Consider the following 21446-nt stretch of genomic DNA (forward strand, 5'->3'; position numbering starts at 1 on the left):
AGCGCCAGTTGGACAGAGACAGGAGGGACGTGAGGAAATGAGTCATGTGGGCATCTGGAGGAAGGACATTCTAATCGAGGGAAATGGAGGTGGGGAGGCTCTGAGAAGGGGTGTACATACCCAGCGTATTTCAAGGAGCAGCAGGGAAGTCACGAGGACCTGAGCATAAGACTGGGGCAAGAGGAGAAAGAAAGGGTTCTGAATCAGGCCCTGGAATACCACACCAGCCGTAGTAAGAGTGAATCTGCTCGTCCCTAAGGAGGTTCCTAGGAAGTACTTGGGTGCCCATGTAACTTGCGTTGTTAGTGATGAGAGACTTGACACATCCATGGAGCAAGATGGACACAGGGTGTTAGGAAACTGCTATACCTGCCTGGAGGTAACTTGAGGAACTTTACTTCCAAAGTATAATAAAAGAAACAGGACAGAGCCTGAACCTTCACAACACCATATAATCCTTCTTTTATGAACATCTTTCCCATCAATTCCTTTCCACTACACAAGTATATTCCCAAGCGTCCATGTATTGACCATTTATTGATACAGTTATTACCAAAATCATCTCTCTGCTCCTGATCCCAAGGAGCAATGTCTACATCTTTCTAAATCAGACTCCCAAACTCTGCATTTGCCTGACTCACAGCTTGACCCTTATATTTCTGGTCCTAATTGCCCCCGCCCCAGGAAGGGGCAGCATACCTGATCCACTTCCAGCTGGCAGTCACTGTGCAAGAAGCATCACCAGAGAGGGGACATGTGGCTCCAACAGTCACAACTGTGCTTTCAGTCGCTTCCCAAACTGTTAACTGACAAGTAGGCAGGGCCTGAGTCATGGCAGGAAAAGGCCATCCTTGGCCCACTGCCAGGCAAGGTGGCTCTTCTGAGTGCTCCGAACTCCATTCCTGCAGCTAGGCCACTCCCACAGACATTTCTACACTCTGCAACTCTCTCCCCAGAAGGAAGTTGCTCAGGAGAGTACAACCCCTTGGGCAGAAGCTGACCACAGCCTCATAGCATGTGAGTGAAGCTTCTGCGACTTTTGGCCCCATTTGCTTTACATCTTTATACAGAATGAACTGTCTCCTATTAAGTGTTTAGGTAAAAATGATAGGTAACCAACCTAGTAACTAAGGCATAACTGGCACTGCAGAAACTCTTCTCCGGTTCTCACTACAATGGGCCACTCAAGAACCAAACAGTAATGCTTGTAAAATGTACTTGGTTGACATGGCAAGTTATGTCACAATCACTCATCAACGTATCTTGAGTTAAAAAAGAATCCTAAAGTTAAAAAAAAAAAAAAATCCTAAAGTTGAGACGGCATGCAACATGCAAGCTGGCTAAGGAGAACGCATGACATTCAAATGTCACTAAACCACTGTTCTGCTACAAGAATTCACACACTTCAGATTTAACAGCTGAGAGCCTATATAAGGTCATAAGAAATAGAATCGAAATGAATATGCAAAGCCTATACTCTGACAAAGCACTCTGGAGAAGTATAAGTAGGCATACCATTTTATGAAAAAAAAAATTTAATTCCTTTGTATGGGCAAATGGAGTGAGAAAACAGAAGTCCAAATATATTTGTATTTTTCCTCTACTCATAAGCACAGCAGAACCACACATCTTAATACTCCAGGAAATTAAGCTGGATCTGAAGGAATACTACAATTTAAAAGGCTGGAAATTACAGTCCTAACTCACAAAGCATTTATAACGCTAGGTAATGTAAAAATAAATGGGAAAGAACTACCCCCAGATCCCTTTCTATGACCATCTGTCTTATGCTCAAACATGAGGCTCTCTCAGCGCTCTGCCAGGCACTGTGACCCAGAGGACTCAAAGGTTTCTTTTTCTGTAAACATAGACACTATCATTGAACACATTTATTGTGCTGAAAACCAGAACCGATGGTGTGGTTTTTTTAAGCTCTTTGCAGCATAGATATTTTTGCAAATGATATGAAAGTAATCATACTGAGACAATTTAACTTGAACACTCATCGCACATAAAAGCATGTTCTTCTTATGAGACTCAGTCCTTAGCTCACGAGGATATGTATCTTTAGAGACATCACCAAGATTTAAGAGGTATCAGCAAGCACACAATAGCCTGGGTCTAGGCTCAAAGGAGCTCTGAGACTTGTGCACAAAGGACATGGTCTCCCTAGCTCTCTTTGCTCCTGACTTTGAGTGTCACTTTCAGGTGTTTGGTGTGGTGCTATACTAGTCAGCTGTATGCTACGTACCACGATAACCGACGCAGGCTACTTATGAAGAAGGGGTTTACTTAGATCATCATTGTAGAGATTCAGAGTCCAAGACGAGACCAATCTACTTCTTTATCCTCTAGTGAAGGCAGGGGATTTCTGACACATTCTGGGCAAAACCTGTGTAGAAACAAGTAGTCACATTCCCCAAAAAGTCAGAGAGAGGGGGGCGGGAACACTCTTGTTCCTGTTATAACAATCCTGAATATACAAGTTGCTAGCTAATTTTCACATAAGATTTGCCAAGGAATCATATTCAAAACTCCAACTATATCTCTCCAGTGAACTAAAAACCACCTATCAGTTCCTACTTCCTAAAGGTTCCACCACCTCCCAACCGCACCTACAAGGCTCTAAAAACACCCTACCCTTGAGGTACTTACTATGCTCAAACCATAGCAGACATTTATCTAAACTAAAATGGAAGGGGTGAGGTGGAGAATGTAAGCACACTTTAAATCATTCAAATCATTCCAATGGAGGCACACGCCTTTAATGCCAGCCCTCAGGAGGCAGAAGCAGATGGATCTCTACCAGTCTGGCCTATGTGGAAATATATATATTTCTCACCTATAAATGATTTCTTATATTTATTTATTTTCATATGTACTTAATTGAAATTGAATTATGTCACTTTTTTCTATCCCTTTCCTCTCTCCAGCACCTCCCAGCCACCCTCTCTCAAACTCCTCCCATGTCTAATCTCAACTCTGCAATCTCATCTTTTTCTTTAATTATTATTGTCACATTTATGTGTGTATGTATATACAAATGTCTGTAAAAACAACCTGCTGAGTTCACTTGTGTGTGTGTGTTTGTGTGTATGTCTATGTGTGTGTGTTTGTGTGTATGTCTGTCTGTCTGTCTGTGTGTATGTCTGTGTGTATGTGCTTGTGTGTATGTCTGTGTGTGTGTGTGTGTGTGTGTGTTTGTGTGTATGTCTCTGTATGTGACCGTCTGTCTGAGTGTATGTCTGTGTGTGTGTGCTTGTGTGTATGTCTGTGTGTGTGTGTGTTTGTGTGTATGTCTCTGTATGTGTCCGTCTGTCTGTCTGTCTGTCTGTGTGTGTGTTTGTGTGTATGTCTGTCTGTCTGTGTGCATGTCTGTGTTTGTGTGTATGTCTGTGTGTGTGTGTGTGTTTGTGTGTATGTCTGTGTGTGTATATGTATGTATGTGTGTGTGTTTTCAGGGATGATCTCTGTTCATTGATTCCTAAAAGTGGGTAGATTTGAAATACTACTTATACCATACCCAGGCCTTACTTTTTATTTTATGTCACCATTTGAGAGATTATCAACAGAAATAGTTTACACAGACCGCAGTTATATTCTGACTCCCACCAGCAAATGGGTCACTATATGCTAAGGACAGCGAAGATACAAAAGGCCAAAGAACACTAATATTCAAAAATGAAATTTGTCAGAACTAATCAGGTGGTACAAAGTTAACCAGAAAGAGCCCATGGCTCTGCTGACGGCTGTTACTCTGCAGATCTGAAGCACTTTAATTTTTAATCTTGGCTCCTACAGCACAGGCTCTTTGCACCTTGCCCCAGAGGTTCTGAGAAAATGCATTTTATTTTTAGTCATTTTTTTCTCCTTTAGCTCAGGATTCTGCACATACAAGTCATCCCCCAGAAGGGCTAAGGATCATTGCTATCTCTCCCCATCCTCTGTAGTGTCCTGTATGTGATTAAAATGACAATAAGACCAGAGATTTTTCCTCCAGCAGAACAAGTCACTTCCCTTGGCTGAGTGGGTGTGCCTTAGGACTGAGCCTGCTTTGGAACAGTAGGTTGTCTCTTTTGATAAATTGGAAGGTGTTTCAGGCTTGCGAGGCTATCTCAGCTTTACAATGAAAAGAAAACAATCTCAGGCATTGAAAAAAGCCATTGGAGCCAGAGACTCAATTGTGAGGGTAAAAGCATAGCCATTTTAATTAATATTATTCACTCCTATTATAGATGCTCAGACAATACCCAGCAGCTGAAAAGGCTTTGAACTAGTGTTCAAGTCAAGGGCATTAAACCAAATGGGAGAAGAAAAAAAAATGGCTTGATGGCTTCCAAAGTAGTAATTCAAGGGCAGACATCTGTCAATATTTCAGAAAGTATCTTTCCCAGATGACCTGTAATAACAAGACAGAACAAAAAGAACCGGATCCGGTGACAAGTTACCTACAGAAACCCATGGCATGATAAGCTGCCAGTTCCACAAGGTCGTATCTTAACAATGTTTTCTGTTTCCCAATGGATCATCAATCAACCTTGATTTTCAGAAGACTGCATCATACATGTCTTTTCTTTCTGTATCCCTCTAAGCCGAGTTATACTTAGTAGTGATAAACAAAAAAAGTACTGTTTTTTTATTGAAAATAGATCCTTCTCTCTTATAATACACCTTGAACATAATTTCCCCTCCCTCTATTCCTCCCAGCTCCCCTCCCCCAGCTCCCCTCCCCCTCAGTTTCCTCTTCAGAAAACAGCAGGCAAGAGGCAATTGAAAAAAAAAAAAAAACAATAAAACAACACAAGATCCCTCCTATCAAGGCTAGACCGGGCAACCCAATAGGAGAAAAAGAGTCCCAAGAGCAGGCAAAAGGGTCATAGATGCATCACTGTTTTCAAAGTGAAGAGACTGAAGCATCTTGTAGGAGGAATATTGCCACGTGGGAGGTCAGTGGACACCCCTTTCCTATGACCCCTTGATGACTATAAGGTCCAAGGTTCAACAGAAATATCAACACTGTACTAAGAGGCAAGGGAAGACTGCTTGCTTTCATGCCTTTGTGATACCATTTAAGGTGTATCAGCTAGGAGCCGTCACACACGTGCCAGCATCTCTGGCATCAAAAGCACACAATTAGAAAGGATACTGTTCTACGGCTACTCAGTCAAAGGTGTCAGTTGATCCAGTCTTTCCCTCATGGAGATGAATCCAATCACCTTACAAGTTTAGACATTGCCGATCTCCTAAGAGAATCTGCCCTGATACCCAATCCAATGCGCCTTTCACTAAAGCAAAACTCATAGTCACAAAGAATATCACAGGGTGGTGTCCCTGGATGTAATCTTGTACCTGTGGTTTGATTGAGGTTTCCAGCTCTTCTAGATAAACCTCATGTAAAACCACATGGAAGGATTGAAGGATAAGAAGCAGGCAGTCATTTCTAACAGAACCAACTATGGTTCATATATTGTGATACTTAGACACACATACTTGGCCCTATCCAGTCACCAGATCTATATCCACAACTAGTCAACGGAGCTCTATGAATTTTAGAATACTTTGTCTTTGTCTTGACTGACTATAAATACTTTATAGTTGTTATTCCCTAAAGAATACAGTATGCCAACTATTTGCATACTATTAACATTGTATGAGGTAGTATAAAAAATCCATAGATGATTTGGATCACACAAGAGTTTGTCTATACATTACATACAAATATGATGCCACTTTATTGAAAGATCTTGAGTACTGCAGATTTGTGTATCCACAGAGGTTGTACAACCAATAGCTCATGGATACTAAAAACAAAACAAAACAAAACAAAAAAAACAAACTGCAATCTGTTAGCCAATAATTGGGTATGTGATCTTGAAATTTTTATTTAAATTTTTAAAAATTATTTAAATAAATAAAATTTTGGGGCTGGAGAGATGGCTCAGCGCTTAAGAGCACTGTCTGCTCTTCCAGAGGTCCTGAGTTCAATTCCCAGCAACCACATGGTGGCTCACAACAATCTATGATGTGATCTGATGCCCTCTTCTGGCCTGCAGGTGTACATGCAGACAGAACATTGTATACATAATAAATAAATAAATCTTAAAAAATATATTTAAAAAAATTATTTAAATTTTAAGAGCATGTGCCTCAGGCTCTTAATCTATGAAGTGAGACCGTTGCAGTGTCTGTGTCGTTAGACTGCTGGAAGAATTAGGCGAAAGGCCCTTCATTAAGGATGTAATTCAGTTGCTGGCTTGTGCCAAGTGTTTGGTTAGTGTAGCTGTTAGTGCACACTGGGGCTTTTATTAATGTATGCTGTGTTTCTTTCTCACAGAATAGTAATCGAGTTTCAATAGTTTCTAAAGACAGGAGTGGTACCTTCATTTCTGCTAAGTTTCCTATCTCAGGAGCTTCAGTTTTGCCCTTTCTCCTTCCAGTGAGTATCTGACCATCTCTTGATGATGAATAGCACCGTCCCATTTTGTAGGCTGAGATCAGAAAGGATATAGACACTCTGCTCTCCCAGAGCCAGCTCATTTGACTCCAACCCTAACTTGCAATTCATAAGGGATCTCCCACTTATATTGCATAGTAACTACTCATGACTCATTAAAAAAATTTTTTTTAATTACCTTCCAGCAACTCAACTCAGTCTCCTCCAAATTGTTCTTTTTCTAAACTGCCAGAGTTCAGTCCAAATGCAGTTTTATCGTATCGTATTATCACCTTATTTTATTTTATTTTACTTTTTTACTTGCAATGCTGGGGATCAAGCTCAGAGCCTTGCACATATTAGGAAAAAAATATTCTAACTACTAAGGTACATTCCCAGACTAACACATAACCTTCTTCCATAACATAGTCACCACGCCACAAAGATGTTACTTCAAACATTATCACTATAATTATCTGGATAGGTTTCTTTAATTGCCAAATATGGCCTCTTTGAAGATTTGAAAATACATTTTAAAATGTTTTTAAACAGCTTACTTAAAGATTAGGAGATATACCACAAAATAGAAATCTATTTTATGTGTTTGTGACTTAATTTGAAATATAAAATTAATAACAAGCTCATGTATCTCCATTGCCTAGAAACATGGTAGGCACTGAAATCTGTTTAATGTTTTTGCATAAAACTGTCAAGTAATTATTATTGAATACCTAATATGTGAGAAACCTTCTAGTCAACATAGTCTTGTGAAGCATCTAGCATTCTGTTCCCTAGAAAGGACAGGGGCTAAAAGACCAGAGAAATTCAACTTTCATCTGGAGGTGTAGATAGAAAGGTCACATAAGAGAAAGGATTACTGTCAGGTGCTAGCTATACTGTCAGTCAGGTACAATGAGCTCTCATTTCTAGAACACACACATACACACACACACACACACACACACACACACACACACACACACACACACACACACCACAGAGAGGCATATTGTGGTCACATGAGCTGACACAGTGTTGACGAGACAAAACTGAAGGAGATTACTGAACAGCAGGTAGATGTCTGAAGCAGCTCATCACACAGACAGAGCCTGGAGTGGGTTTGCCTCCTGTGGAGTATATGTTCAAGCTTCCTGAGGTAGAATCAAGAAATCTGACTAGAAACTGTTTTTGCAGTGTTGTTGTATTTAAAAACATACACACTGATAGCCATGACACCGAGATCACGAATCCTTCAGGTAGCTGAACTGTGGTTGACCATTTCACAATGCATACACACAACAAAACATCAAATGATGCACTTTAAATATACAGAATTGTGTGTGTGTGTGTGTGTGTGTTTAAAAGTGAAATGAAATTTGCATAGGTAATATGGCCAAAGTGAATCTAAATTTAATTCTGTAACAGGGAGACAATGTAAACTCATAAACCATGTTACATGAAGGAGCCTTAGCTTACAGTGTGTCTGAGGGCATTCAGCAGTTAGCTGTCTGATAAAACGATGAAGGGAGTGAAGAGATGGCAGAGATCTCATATTAACTTTTGTCACGTCCGGTGGTTTGGGGAGGGAAGTCAGGCTAGGGAATGTGTTCCTTCCAGATGCCGACAGACTCAGAAACTCCTCAGATGAAGTGGACTTTCTTGTGTCAGATGAGCCCATTGCTCCATGGAGGGTCTCAGGCAATCCCAGGTGCAGCGAGATGTGGGTTGCCACGTACAGACACAATCTGTCCCCTCTCCTAAGATGAAATTCTCATTATTCTTAAGGAGTTGCACACAAGCTGTTGGCAATTTGCTCAAGTGGGGAGCAACCATTTGACGCAGTGGCAACACTTCATATCTCAAACACCAACACAAACTGAAAATGCCCACAGCCCCAACTCCCCTGCTCTTTTGGGGATCTGTCTAACAATAGTGGAGACAATGGGAAGACTGGTGACTGGCACAAAAGCCACCAGCCAAGCCTCCCTTGTGCAATGCTGAACCAACAGGAAGAGGGACCGTTTAGTAACCCCGCACACTGAGGCCGCATTGCAACAGTCCCACCACACAGCTGCTGCAGCTGCTGGCTGCCTCTGGATTTACCAGGCTTCAAAAGAAAAGACCCTTGAGTGTCAGACAAACCTTAGTAGGGGAATACATGTGCAGGAAATAGCATACTCTGTAAAATAAAGCAATGAACCAATCAATAAGAAAAGAAGAGAGAAGTGCATAAGAGAACAATTTGCCAAGGAACAAGCATGAAAAATGTATTTTTAAAAACTAGACCTCAGCAGTAAACCCAACCTCCTTTCAAAAATTGAACAAAGTTGAGAAATTTTTCCTGTTAAAATCAGTCAAGATTACATATGTGTGTATGTATATGTGTATGTATACACACACACACACAAACACACACACATACATATACGTGTGTGTAATTTGGAATAGACATGCCTTGCTATAAAGAGAAAATATTTGGACAAAATTCTTAAAAGCAGTTTGGCAGTAAGTCCTTGGTGCCTTGAAAATAGTCAAAAGGAAAACTAAGCCATTCTCTGTTTCTAAATTATTTAATCTAGACTTTTATGTTGCAAAGTAAATATTTAAATAAAATAAAGGATAATCTAATGAGAACTATGATAATGAAAGAATTAATCCTTATGAAAATTATTCATCAGGGCCTGGTGGCACACACCTTTAATGCCAGCACCCTCGGGGTTCAAGTCCAGCCAGGTGAGTTCCAGGATAGCCAGGACTGCATACTGAGACCCTGGTTTTGTTTGTTTGCTTGCTTGCTTACTTGCTTGTTTTTTAGTGGCTTGTGGGGGACTGGAAAGAGAAGTCAACAATTAAAGAAACATATTGTTGTTTCAGAGAACCCTGATTTAGTTCCTAGCACCTATATTAGTTGGATTAAAATCCTCTGTAATGTGAGCTCTAAGGAGTGGGGTTTTAGTGGCTCCACAGTGAGCCTCAGTCCTCTTTTGGACTCCTTGGGTATTCATATAAATCACACACACACACACACACACACACACACACACACACACACACACACACATACACACGCACACACACACGTACACACACATATATGTACTCTCATATAAATCATGTATTATCACATGCAGACATGTAATTAAGAATAAATACATCTGGAGCTGGGGAGCTGGCTTAGTAGTTAAAAGCATATGTTGTTTTTGTAGAGACCCAGGTTTAGGTCCCAGCAACCACATCAGGTAACTCCAAAATCACCTGAAACTCCAGTTCTAGGGTCATCTGACACCTAGTGCTGGGCTCTGTGGGCATCTGCACACATAAACAGACACACAGGCACATAAGAAGTAAATAAAAAGTAAATAAATAAATAATAAGTAAATAAATAAACCATTAAGAAAAAATCATGCCGTTTCAAGCAAGTATTGTTTCTGAAAATGGTCTTGACATCAACAGTTCTTTTCTTTGTTCTTCTTGTTATAGAAGTGAACATAGCATATATGATGGTTATGAGTACTTTGATTTCAAATGAGAAATCTCAAGACGTAAGCTTGTACATGTACTATGGTTACAACTACAAATAACAATACGCTTTGTATAAACCATGTATAGATGAAAATAATCTAACTTCCATTACTGAGTGTGTGTGTGTGCTTATGTACAAAGGGGTATGTGTGTATGTTGTGCGCATGTCCATATGTATGGAAACCAAAGAACAAACATACCTGTGGTTCTTCAGGAGACGCTGTCTATCCTAGTTTGAGTGTAAATTGGGTTGAGACAGTCTCTCTTACTGACCTACAGTTCACCAAAGGTGAGTAGGCCTGCTAAGTGGAAGGCCTTAGAAATCTACTCCTTTTCCACAAGTATGTACCACCAAGGCTGGCTTTTCCTCCCTCGGGATTTAGGGATAAAACTCAGCTCCCCATGCATGGGTAGCCACCTCTTTATAGACGAGCCACCTTCCCAAACCAATCTGACCTTTCAACAGTGGCTATTCTTTGGTAGTGAAGTTATGGGTATTTTTCCTTGTTTCCTCTACTTTGAAAACATAAGCTTCTGCTTAATGGAATTTCTTTATATTTACTACCTCCATCTTCAGATGCTAAATTGGAAAAATGTCTGAGCTATGATATTCATCTTTTTTTTTTCCAGAAAATATTTATTGAGTTCATCCTACGATCACAAAACACTAGGTACCTGAGGAGAGTTAATTGCCTATGAGACATATTTCATGCTCTCCAGAAGCATATAAAAATGCAAGAGGATAATGAAATAGCAAATCAGAAAAGTAGACTCATCATAAATTTAATGAATTGCATTCATATGCACACAGTGGCCTTGTACAAAGTAAAAAATGAAGCCAATCTCTGGGGTGGTGGGGGGGCATGTCTCTTCCCCATACACTAGTAGTCAGATGAACTTCCTTAAGTAATAATTCTATATTTCTTGACAGAATCTGGACTTAAGATAATAGGAGAATTAATCCAGACCTAGAAAAAAAGTGCCAACCAGAGATGGCTGCAAGGCTGCACCCTGATCTTTTTAAAACCACACATGGTTATCTATAAGCCATTTTATCCTTAAATTATCTTTACAACCTTTGGAAACTCCTGATTGATCTTGATCATTTTGATTACAAAAAAAAAAAATCTTTCAAAAATTCACTCATGATAGTATTTTCTGTGAAAGAAGCGGAAAAGCTTTCAAGGTGGTTCTTGCCATTTATGAAAAATTTGAGTCACTCATTAGTGACATCGCTCATCAAGCCAAGCATGAGACTCTCTCTACACGCAAATAAGGGAGGTCTCTGCCCTTGAAGAGGTCAATGGTGCACAAACTGTGGACCACATGAAAGGATCTAGACTCTGCCACAGTACCTGGATAGACACAATGAAGCAGGCAGTCCCCTCTGCTTCTCCAATAATCTGGTCAAGCTACATGGTACGGAGCAAGCATTTTTAAAAGGCAGAAATACGGTTTTTTTTTAAAGATAGGAACGAAATCAGAATATATGTATCATGAAATCAGAAGGAAACAGTTGAAAAGAGGAAAAGGACAGCAGACCAGGCCAGCGCCTTCGAGGAAGATCAACAAAAAAGTATGTATGAAAACCCCGCAACAAGTCCATAGCATTTTATAGTAAAAGTCACAGGGGAAAAAGAATGAAAAGAAAACCTTGCCCAAGCTTTGAAGCCCCACAATGTGCTCTTTGCGTTATTACCTAGAATATGAGAAACCCAGTTCTTCAGTAGAGAAATCTGTTGCAGTTGGTTTTCATCTTTGCCCTGGCCTCCACTGCCTATGCTATAACTGGGATTGCGTTTTGTGTGTTTGTTAATATCTGCTGTGACCTGGACACTCCAGTGATGCTGATAAGCTGAGGATTACATTTACTGAGTGCTCACACCGCCATAGGAGAAGCTACAGAAGGAGCACTGCAGCCCAAGCCTTGGAGACACTTCCCTGCTGACCTTACTTCCCATGAATAGCAGGCACCACATCAGAGCATCATAGTCTTTCCTCTTCCTCCTCCTTTTTTCCAATCCCTCCTCCTCCTTCATTTCTTTTTTTTTTTTTTTTTTTTTTTTTTTTTTTTTTTTTTTTTTTTTTTTTTTTTTTTTGAAACAAGGTCTCAGTGTGAAGCCCAGGTTGGACTTGAACTTACGGTCATCCTGTCTCAGTCTCCCTAGTTCTAGAATAATAGGTGTGTACTTCCATGCTCAGTGTTAATAGACTTTCATTTTAAAAGAAGCCATATAAATGCTTTGACCAGTACTTAGTATCAGCTATCACTATTGTCACCATCTTGTGTAGCCACAGGTCTCTGCATTGACCACTGTACCCGGTTATGCGAGGTAAGAGTAATGACATTGTGTTATGTACATGCATGAAAACATCAAAAACAAAATCGACTAATAAAAAAAAGAAAATCATTTTGTTTGCTAAAGATATAATAGCTACATATTTTGAATATAGACTGAAAGAGCCAACATGATTTTTTTAACTAACACTGAGAGGAAAATGCCGACAGTGGATGTAGATGGCAAACATGGGAAGGAATAGAGAGAACTGAGCCAGTAACACAGCATGAATATTAAAGAAGCCACCCAGTAGTCTCAGTCCCTAGCACAGAAGACTCCCACCAGTTACAAAGAAGGCACTGGGCTAGTTGGTCCCCAGGACAGCCGTGTTTTACAAATATCTGTCCGTCTGTTCAAGCATGACATAAAAACCGGTTTTGATATAGATTCAATCTTGTTTTTAAAAAATGATGATCATACCCATGGAGAATACAAACAATAAAAATAGACCACAAAATCTGGCTCAGATGGCCATCTAAATTCATAGTGAGTTCCTCGGGGAGCCCCTGTCCTCCACATTGGAAGCTTCGTTAAAATACAGGACAGATGATCATCTACTGGGAAATGTTCCTGCCCAAAGGAAAAGAGATAGTCTAGATAAAATTTCAAAGGCATTGCTAACCTTCTCAGACAGGCGCTGAGCCAGTAGCTGATTGTCCAATCTGTACATGGACCAAAGAGCGCAGCTCTCTCAATTGCATCTCAACGTTCGGTCATTTTATTGTTTATGAAATACCCATATAACCTATGGAGAGAAATGAAAATGAATGAAGACCCAAAAGAAACTTAGACACCGAGTTCTTCCCTAGTGTGAATTTTTATTTTGAGCATCAGTTAGAACGGGAAACGAACTACTTAGGATGAAGTATGAATTGGGTTATAGATGTATATTTGTCCTCAGTTTCTTCACGCGATAGAAACACCCTGGTTACAGGACAGAAATGGTTGCTGGAACTGAATTTGAGAGGAGGGCTCTGGTAAATGTCTGAACTTAGGTATTCACACTTAGTTTTTCATTCAAAATCAGAGCCCATGATGGTTCTTTTTCTTGCATCTACTGTCCTCTACCTCCCTTTCTAAAGTCAGCCACACCGAGGACCTGACTCTGAGACGGCTTTTGAGAAATTTCAGGATGTAACTCAGTGGATTTCCTTTCTATCCCATTTGAAAGTACCACGACACTGAAATCTCTCAGTTAAAATGGGTGGATGAATGCTTGGAGCTGATCTCAATTACTTAGCACTGAGTGATAGTTAAGTTTGCTCACCGGAAGCCAAAGAGAAAGCTGCATTTAGCACTTACAGCCTAAAGCGGATGCCTCAAAGAGAATGCCTTGAAGATTGTAATGGTTTTCTAGTCAAATTTCACTAATCAGGATTAAATCCTTTTAGAACTACCACCCAAACATAAGCTTCTTTTTAAGTAAATGAGCTCAAAGATGAAGATACTGCCAATTTCCTGAGCTTCGTGTGTTTTTTAAATAAATAAAAATGATATTTTTGAGCTTGGTTATTCTTTCGAATGTCCTCTATCGCTGTATATAAGACACACTGACCAAGGGAAATGAGGCTCCCTTACCCCAGGATGGACAGAACACTGCTTAGTCTACATAATTCAGGAAGAGAGACGTGTCCTCCAATCTCTCTCCAGTCTCCTCTTTAACCTGCCTCACTGTAAGAAAGATCAGGAGGAAGTCACAGTTAAGCCACAGTTCTTCTAAAACACCCTCTGCACCCACAAAACTCCTTATCACCTGGATTCAGTATGACACTTAGAGTTGTGACCTGAACAATACAGCAGTCTATTAAGTCAACTGCCCCTGAGTGGTTCTTGTTCCTCAAGGGCTGCCAGGTACACCTGCTGGGTTAGGTAGCTAATTAAATTAATTTTGTATACTGGGCTTAAAGAACCCAGACAGAAATAAAACAAAAGACTAGCTGAGCATGGCAGTTAAGAGCCCAAGCATTTGGAGTAAAAAAAAAAAAAAAAAAAAAAAACCCTGCGATCAAGTCCTGACATTGCACTTGTCTGAGGCCTTGAACCAGGCTTCCTCTGAGGCATTGTTGTCTTCCTATGAAAAGGGATCAGAGTAGTTAATTCACATGTAATTGCTTATTAAATAGTAGTTATTATTATCATTATCACTATCCCTAGGACCACAGAAAACCTCTGTTTTATACTCCAAATCTTTCAAACGTAGCTTCCCTTTACCCTGTAATTTAATCTTAAAATACAATGACCTAATTAAGGATGGGATTACGATCACTGTCAGTTTTCAAAAGAGTAGAATTAAAGCCTTTTTTTTTTTTTTTAGGGGAAGGATTTTCCAGCTGTGTCAGCTATACCTTGGAGAACATCCTCTCACAGGACAGGGAATTGTCTTCCAGTCACAGTGACAACGGAGGGAGGACAGGAAAGTGGAGAGAATGCAGTTGAATCCCAGATGAGGTACATCTTGTCTTTCTAATTATCTGCACTTTGGGAACAACCATTTATGTGTGCAAGAAGGAGAGGCAGTGTGGATGAAGATGGAGATATGGCAGCAGAAGGGAAATCACAACAAACCACAAACAAAAACTGAGTCTTCAAGATTGACAGCTTCTCTTGGGACTTCCCAGGGGAGCCAATTAGTGCCAGGAGCTGAGGTGGGATTGGTTTTATAAACTCTATGCTGATACCCACCAGCATTGCGGAGCAACAATGCTTATATTAATGAGATTTTTGGACTCATCATCCCTAAGAGAGTCTTGCTGAAGACACTAAAACAGATGTCTTAGAGTAATCTACAATGAAAGTCCCTTCGATCCTATTGCCATATCAGAAACCTGGAAATGTCAAAACAACAATTTGTCTCATTCTTTCTCCACCTGCTAACATCTGGTGGGCTGCTATCCCTGTAGCTGCTGAGCTCAAACCCTTCAGGAGAGAGCTCATAGGTCTGCATTGCAAATCTACGCTAAGAAAAATTTTAAAAGGGCATGGCAAGGCTTGGTGGCACTTCTGGAACCACTGCCTTCCATGGCAGTTCACACTAAAGCCATCAAACAGTTAATGTAGTTTAAGCAACATCTAGGAAGTTTCCCAACCCAATTGCAGCCACATGAAAACTATTCAATGTTTCCACCTCTTCAATATGCAGAGGGTCTTGTGAATCAACTCAGTATAACCTCAGACAGACTGACACAACTGTCTCCTCCTCTACTCAGCAACAATACCTATGGTCAGAGAAGGGAAGATATCTAGTTGCTATTAACAAATCAAATAGCATCAAAAACTAATTAAAAAAAAACTATTGAGAGTACAGCACTCCATAAAAGATTCTAAGAAAAAAAAGGAAACATTTTTATATCTTTGCCTTTGAAAAGCAAGTAAAAATAAAAGATTCGAGGGTAATAATACAGAAGAAAAATAACAAGCTAAGCAAAACTCACAATTTCTTAAAAGGAAAACAAACAGAGATAAAAGCAGGAAAAACTCCCTCTCCACAGGAAACCAGATGTGAGTTATACTTTTAATTGCGGAGAGCTCAGTTAGAAGAACAGATAGATATGTGGAAACAAAGATTTATAAAGAGACTGTGTTAAACGTGAAGCTAGAGACGCCGAGGCCCGGAGAGCTATAGGGTCCTCAGATTTCCAATGCAAATATTCATGAAAACAATAAAAGAATTCCCACCAGGCATGGTGGCTCACGCCTTTAATCCCAGAACTCGGGAGTCAGAGGCAGGCGGATAGCTGTGAGTTCAAGGCCAGCCTGGTCTACAAAGGGAGTCCAGGACAACCAAGAGGCTACACAGAGAAACCTTGTCATGAAAAAAAAAAAAAAAAAAAAAAAAAAAAAGGAATTCTCTAAGCTTTATATTGGACCAGATTTTCCCTGACCAGAGTCTGTTATCATGGCTGAGGTAATTGATTTGGGATCAATACAGAAAGGGAAATAGTATGTTGACCTAGTTAACGATGACATACTCACAGAATACCCCCAAATCAAAGCTTCTTTCCTCCCCTATGTCATCTTTTCTCCTTTGCACACCAGCTATCTCTATGAATAAATTAGCTTTGAGAAAACAGCCAAAAAATCCATGCATCCATTCATCAACCAATCTGTCTGTCTGTCTGTCTATCTAACCTTTCTTTCCATCTATCTAATCCTGCCATTCTAATTATTTTAGAGTCACATGGACTAGAGAGTCTCAGGCCAATTCACCAACATTTGGTAATGTTTGAATCCTCAAAACTACTTCAGTAAGACACTAAGCTAGAAAAGTGGGTTATGTTACCAACATCAGGTCTACCTGTTCTTGGCTTGCCTACAACACTCACTCTGGGTTTGAAAAACCTTGGAGATGTTGATGAGCATCTACTATGTACTCTTCTCACAGAACTCATCCTCTCCTAATGCTACAGCTTGGATCTTAAGTATTTGACAAAGGCCAGGTACTAAGATGTGGTCAGGAGCCCGTGATATCTAGAGGTTGAAGCCTTCGGTTGTAGAGGGAGCCTAACAGAGGGAAGTTAGGCCATGTCATTGAAGGACTTTATGAGCCTGTCTCCCTGACCCCCTCTCTCTCAGCCACAGTGGGACAGGTTTCCTCCTTCATGTATTCTGTCTTGACATATCACCTAATAGAAAATCCAGGTGCACTAGTAGAACGTCATGACGGGAAAATCTGGGCCCAGGGGTTGTGCTCAAACTATGGCACCAACCAAGGGCAATACGTGCAGTAAACATTGAACCCCTACTCAGATCTAGCCAAGGGATAGGTCATTCTCTACAGATGAGTGGAGAGTGGGGATTGACTTTCACATGAACTCTGGTGCCCCATATTTGACCACATCCCCTGGATGGGGAGGGTGGTGGCACTCAGAGGAAGGATAGCAGGCTACCAAGAAGAAACTTTATACCCTATGATCATACACAGGGGGAGGAGGTCCCCCTCAGTCGCAGTCATAGAGGAGGGGAGTAAGGGGAAAATGGGAGGGAGGGAGGAATGGAAGGATATAAGGGATGGGATAACAATTGAGATGTAATATGAATGAATGAATGAATGAATGAATGAGTGACAAAAAAAAGAAAAAACTCAAGTGCAAGTAGGCCAAGCAATGTGAGCTGAGACCCGCAGTCAACCATAAATCAAAATAAAGCTTCGGGTTTCCCATGTCACATATTTTCTCATAGCAATAGAAAGCTGACTAACTCACCAGATTCAAGATTAGTAAATATTCTAGAGCTGGGGAGAGAGCATTCAGTGAAGACCTTACCAAGAGGGCCTGTGAGATTTGTTTATTCATTTGTTCAGTGGGTACATATAAAATACTTAGTGTCAGGCCCCTGTGCTAGAGACATAGAATCATCGATGAAATTTTCAGATGCACTTCTTCCTCTGTGCTGTTTGCAGGAGAAAGTGCATTCACTTGAAAAGTGGAAAGGATATTTATCAATGTACAAATGCTGAGTACAGTATGTTTTGATTGCTTCTTTTTCTACCCTTCATGCCAGGGATAGAGACATAGCTGAATACATGATACCAATATTGAACCAATTAAGTTTACAACAAACCAATATATCACAGACACTCTTCAGCCCTAAGATAGATATTGCACAAATATAGGACACATGAAGATTAGACACAGAAGCAGTGTGATCAAGCAGAGACTGTGAGACAAGCATTGTAGATACAAGAGGACAAGGAAGGACTCAGGTTCCTGTGACAAGATGTTTCTGGCTTCTTTGAATACTTCTACAAACTGGCAGGAAACTGGAATCCAGTACAGAGACATAAAGATGCTCTGCCTAGTTCTCATTTTTTTTTTTTTTTTAAAAAGGCTTTCCAAGGAGACTTCATTCACCTTCACCATGGTGGGAAGAACTTGTGGTTAGGCCATTCAAAGCTACATTGTTTTTTACCAAAAACTTCAAGGCTTACTTGACACAGTGGAATTTGGTTCAGAGGATGGCTCATGGTCCACACTGGGGGTTTTGATGACTTCATCAGAAAGCATTAGCTGCTGAAGCAGAGCTTGTCCTGTTTCTGCTCCATCCCCCCTTCCTTTTACATGCTGAACCACCTAGCACTCAGTGATTGCTAAGGTGCACCTTATTCTAAAGGCATCCTGTCCCTCAAAGGCTGCGCTCCTACCCTGGTGATGCTGGGCCAGAGGCCAAGGTGAGGTGCTTCTCTGCAGCGGCCTTTCTGACAGATGAGCCAATAAAGACACAACCCTATTCACGTCAGTGAGCAGATGTTTATTAGCACAGAACATAAGTACACAGGGCTGGCTCCCTCCAGAGAGAGAAGACATCTTGGGACACAGAGTCATTCACAGGTAGTGAAGGACACTTTGCATCATAGGCCAAGTGCCTGTGCTGAATGTAATCTTATCATTTGTGAGTTCAGGGAGAAACTGAGAGGGGAGAAAACCTGATTACTGAAGTTTCCCCTTGCTAGGAATACAGATGGCTTGCTCTCCCACTGCAGTATATTAGAAAGCTCCACGGAAGCTGGCTCTTGAGAAACATGAAGGAGAATCAGAATATGCCTTTTATGAGATTTTTATAAAGAAGGGAACCTTGACGTTCAACAGCCTGGTAACTGAAAATTATTTTTCAGGAAGAAAAGGTCACCTTCCAAACACTAACTGATCCTTGCAATTACTTGGTTTCTCTCTTGACATCCTTCACCGTGGATTGCTTCTTCATTTCAGCATTGTTCTAACCTTGGGGTAGCCTGAACTTGACAGAGTGTTTCTATAGCCATCCAGAATGCAGAGGAGGATGTGAGACCTGAGATTTCCTTTCTCTTTTCTTTTCTTTTCTTTTCTTTCTTTCTTTCTTTCTTTTTTTTTTTTTTCAAGATGGGATTTTTTCCATGTAGTCATGGCTGTCCTTTGTAGGACACTTTGTAGACCAGGCTGGCCTCAAACTCAGTGAGTCCTGCCTGCCTCTGCCTCCCCAAGTGCTAGGATTATAGGCTTGTGCCACCATGCCTGGGTGAGACCTGAGATTGCTGAGCCTAACTACTGACAGGATGCCATCTGTGAATGCTTATACTGTATATACTGTATACACACTTTTCATCCTTGCTCAGCACTTGGTGGTATGCAATATACCTCATCAATAAGGTTCATGAGAGGTTTTTTTTTTTTTTTCCCCATGTTTTTTCTACCTATGGTACAGCTGTTTCCCTTAGGGCCCTGGAAGACATGAAGACAGGAGACAGAGGCTTTCCTCTGTCTGTCTTCCTTGGTTATAAGAACATGAGGATTGTGATTAATAAATAAAGCTATCACCTGTGGTGTGATTGGCTCATTTTCAGTAAATCCACCCTTTTACTGGCCGATTTGCCATGGCGGGCTCTGGCCTGAGCAACCCTGAGAAGTGTTCTTATCAATATATATTAGGCACAAATCATGTTTATTGATAAGTGGATAAAAGGATATCTGAAAACCATATCCCAACTCCCGTCCCTGTAGGGCTACAAGCAAATAAAAGCCAAGGGATACACATCTCCATTCAGCCTAAAGATAAGTCTACGCTCGCCTGTGTTACAGTTTGGATAATATGCACTTTTTCAATTAGTGCAAAGCACAAGCTATTCAGTCAGATCTCTGGGTTTCATAACCCCATGCAGTTTCTTCCTAGGCTACTAAGGTACTATTGTGTTCTTTCCAATTCTTCTACCATTTGGTAGATCTTATTAAAACAACAATTAAAGAACACCACACCATGATAAATGAAGACTGTGGTAAAACAATAACAAAGAAACAATGTAGGCTTTAAACTATATATGCATTTTGAATACAATTGTACTAAAAATATGCCTTATGGGAGGCGTAGGGAAAATATACTAGATATGCAAGGTGGCAAAGAGAATTCTTCATTAGGGTCAGCTTTGGTTCTAGCTCTGTGTGTGTGTGTGTGTGTGTGTGTGTGTGTGTGTGTGTGTGTGTGTGTGTGTGTGTATACAAAGACGTGTTCACGTTTCCTAAATTTCATTTTATTAATGATATAAACCAAATATGTATACATATTTATATATACATATAAAGTATATGTGGATAACTAATATTTTAATGCACATCCACACAGAAAATAATGATAGCACTTCCAAATCACTGCACAAAATATGCCTCTGTGCCACCTATTTGTTGTAGAAGGGAAAGCCTGAGCCATGAGCACATATACAAAGCTTTGTCTCTTGCTTTGTATGTCTTTGCGTTCAATACTTTATGGACCTCAGTTTGCTCCCCTGTAAAGATGAGGCTACCCCCACTTCTCTCACAGGGACTTCCTCGGAACAAATGTTAAACATCTGCAGAAACACCTCCCCATGACTGGTGCCTGAAAGTACTCAGACAGTGCCCCTGGCATTATGATATTTACGGACCCACGTGGGGACGCAATCCTAGCTTTGAGTCAGGCCACTCTGCAGAGATGACGTTGAGGAGGGTTTAACAACTTGCAAAAAAAAAAAAAAATGTATCAGACAGCTGCTTTTAGATCTGTGTTTGAGGTTTTACTGCACCAAAGAGAACTCTACTATCTGCAAGATATGCTGTCTGAAGCAATTTACAATGCTCTGCAGGACTTTCTGGCAAGATAAGGCTTTTTCTCACTCACTCACTCACAGTGAATGACTGCTGTGTGCATCGCTCTGGCTGATGGTCTTCTCCCTCATTCCTGATTTAGGTGCTCTGTTGTTCTTGTTTAAAGATTGCTCTAAAGTCAGGAAACCAATGGCTTTTTTAGCCCCAAAGGTCACGTGCCATCCAGTTGTCAAGCGAGGGACCATCATGGGACTCAGTTGAACTAGTGATTCTGGAAGAAACAGACAGAGGCAAAACTCTGTCCCTGCTGTCCTCATCAGTAAGTACCGCGGTGCCATAGAAAACAGCCAGATTACCGGAAGAAGAACAAAAATGCTCAAAGCAAAATTGTAATCACCTTGAGCACAATTAAAATCACAGAGAATGGGAGAAAATACTGAATAGAATAGTAAATCTACTCCTCAACTTAACGCCGTAATTGTTACTCACAAGGTTATTTTTAACTCACTGGACAAGAATTTTATATAGATGCAAAATAAGTTTAATTTTATATACATTGGTATAGAATTATAATTTAAGATTATTCTTCACATATTATATATATTT

At 40.5% G+C, this 21446-nt stretch overlaps 1 protein-coding gene across 5 annotated transcripts in view; it reads right to left on the reverse strand.

The window, feature by feature from the left end:
- The window catches only part of Pde4d (phosphodiesterase 4D), a 1424262-nt gene that overhangs the window by 1141363 nt on the left and 261453 nt on the right, over nt 1-21446 (reverse strand). The window contains exon 1 of one of the 5 annotated variants that reach the window (XM_051172554.1): nt 700-760. The exons of the other annotated variants lie outside the window; for them this stretch is intronic. The gene's annotated coding sequence lies outside the window, so the exon portion shown is untranslated. Of the gene's footprint in view, nt 1-699; nt 761-21446 lie in introns of those variants that run through there. 5 annotated transcript variants of the gene reach the window in all.

The sequence above is a fragment of the Acomys russatus genome, chromosome 30, assembly GCF_903995435.1.
Source record: "Acomys russatus chromosome 30, mAcoRus1.1, whole genome shotgun sequence".
NCBI classification, from domain to species: domain Eukaryota; kingdom Metazoa; phylum Chordata; class Mammalia; order Rodentia; family Muridae; genus Acomys; species Acomys russatus.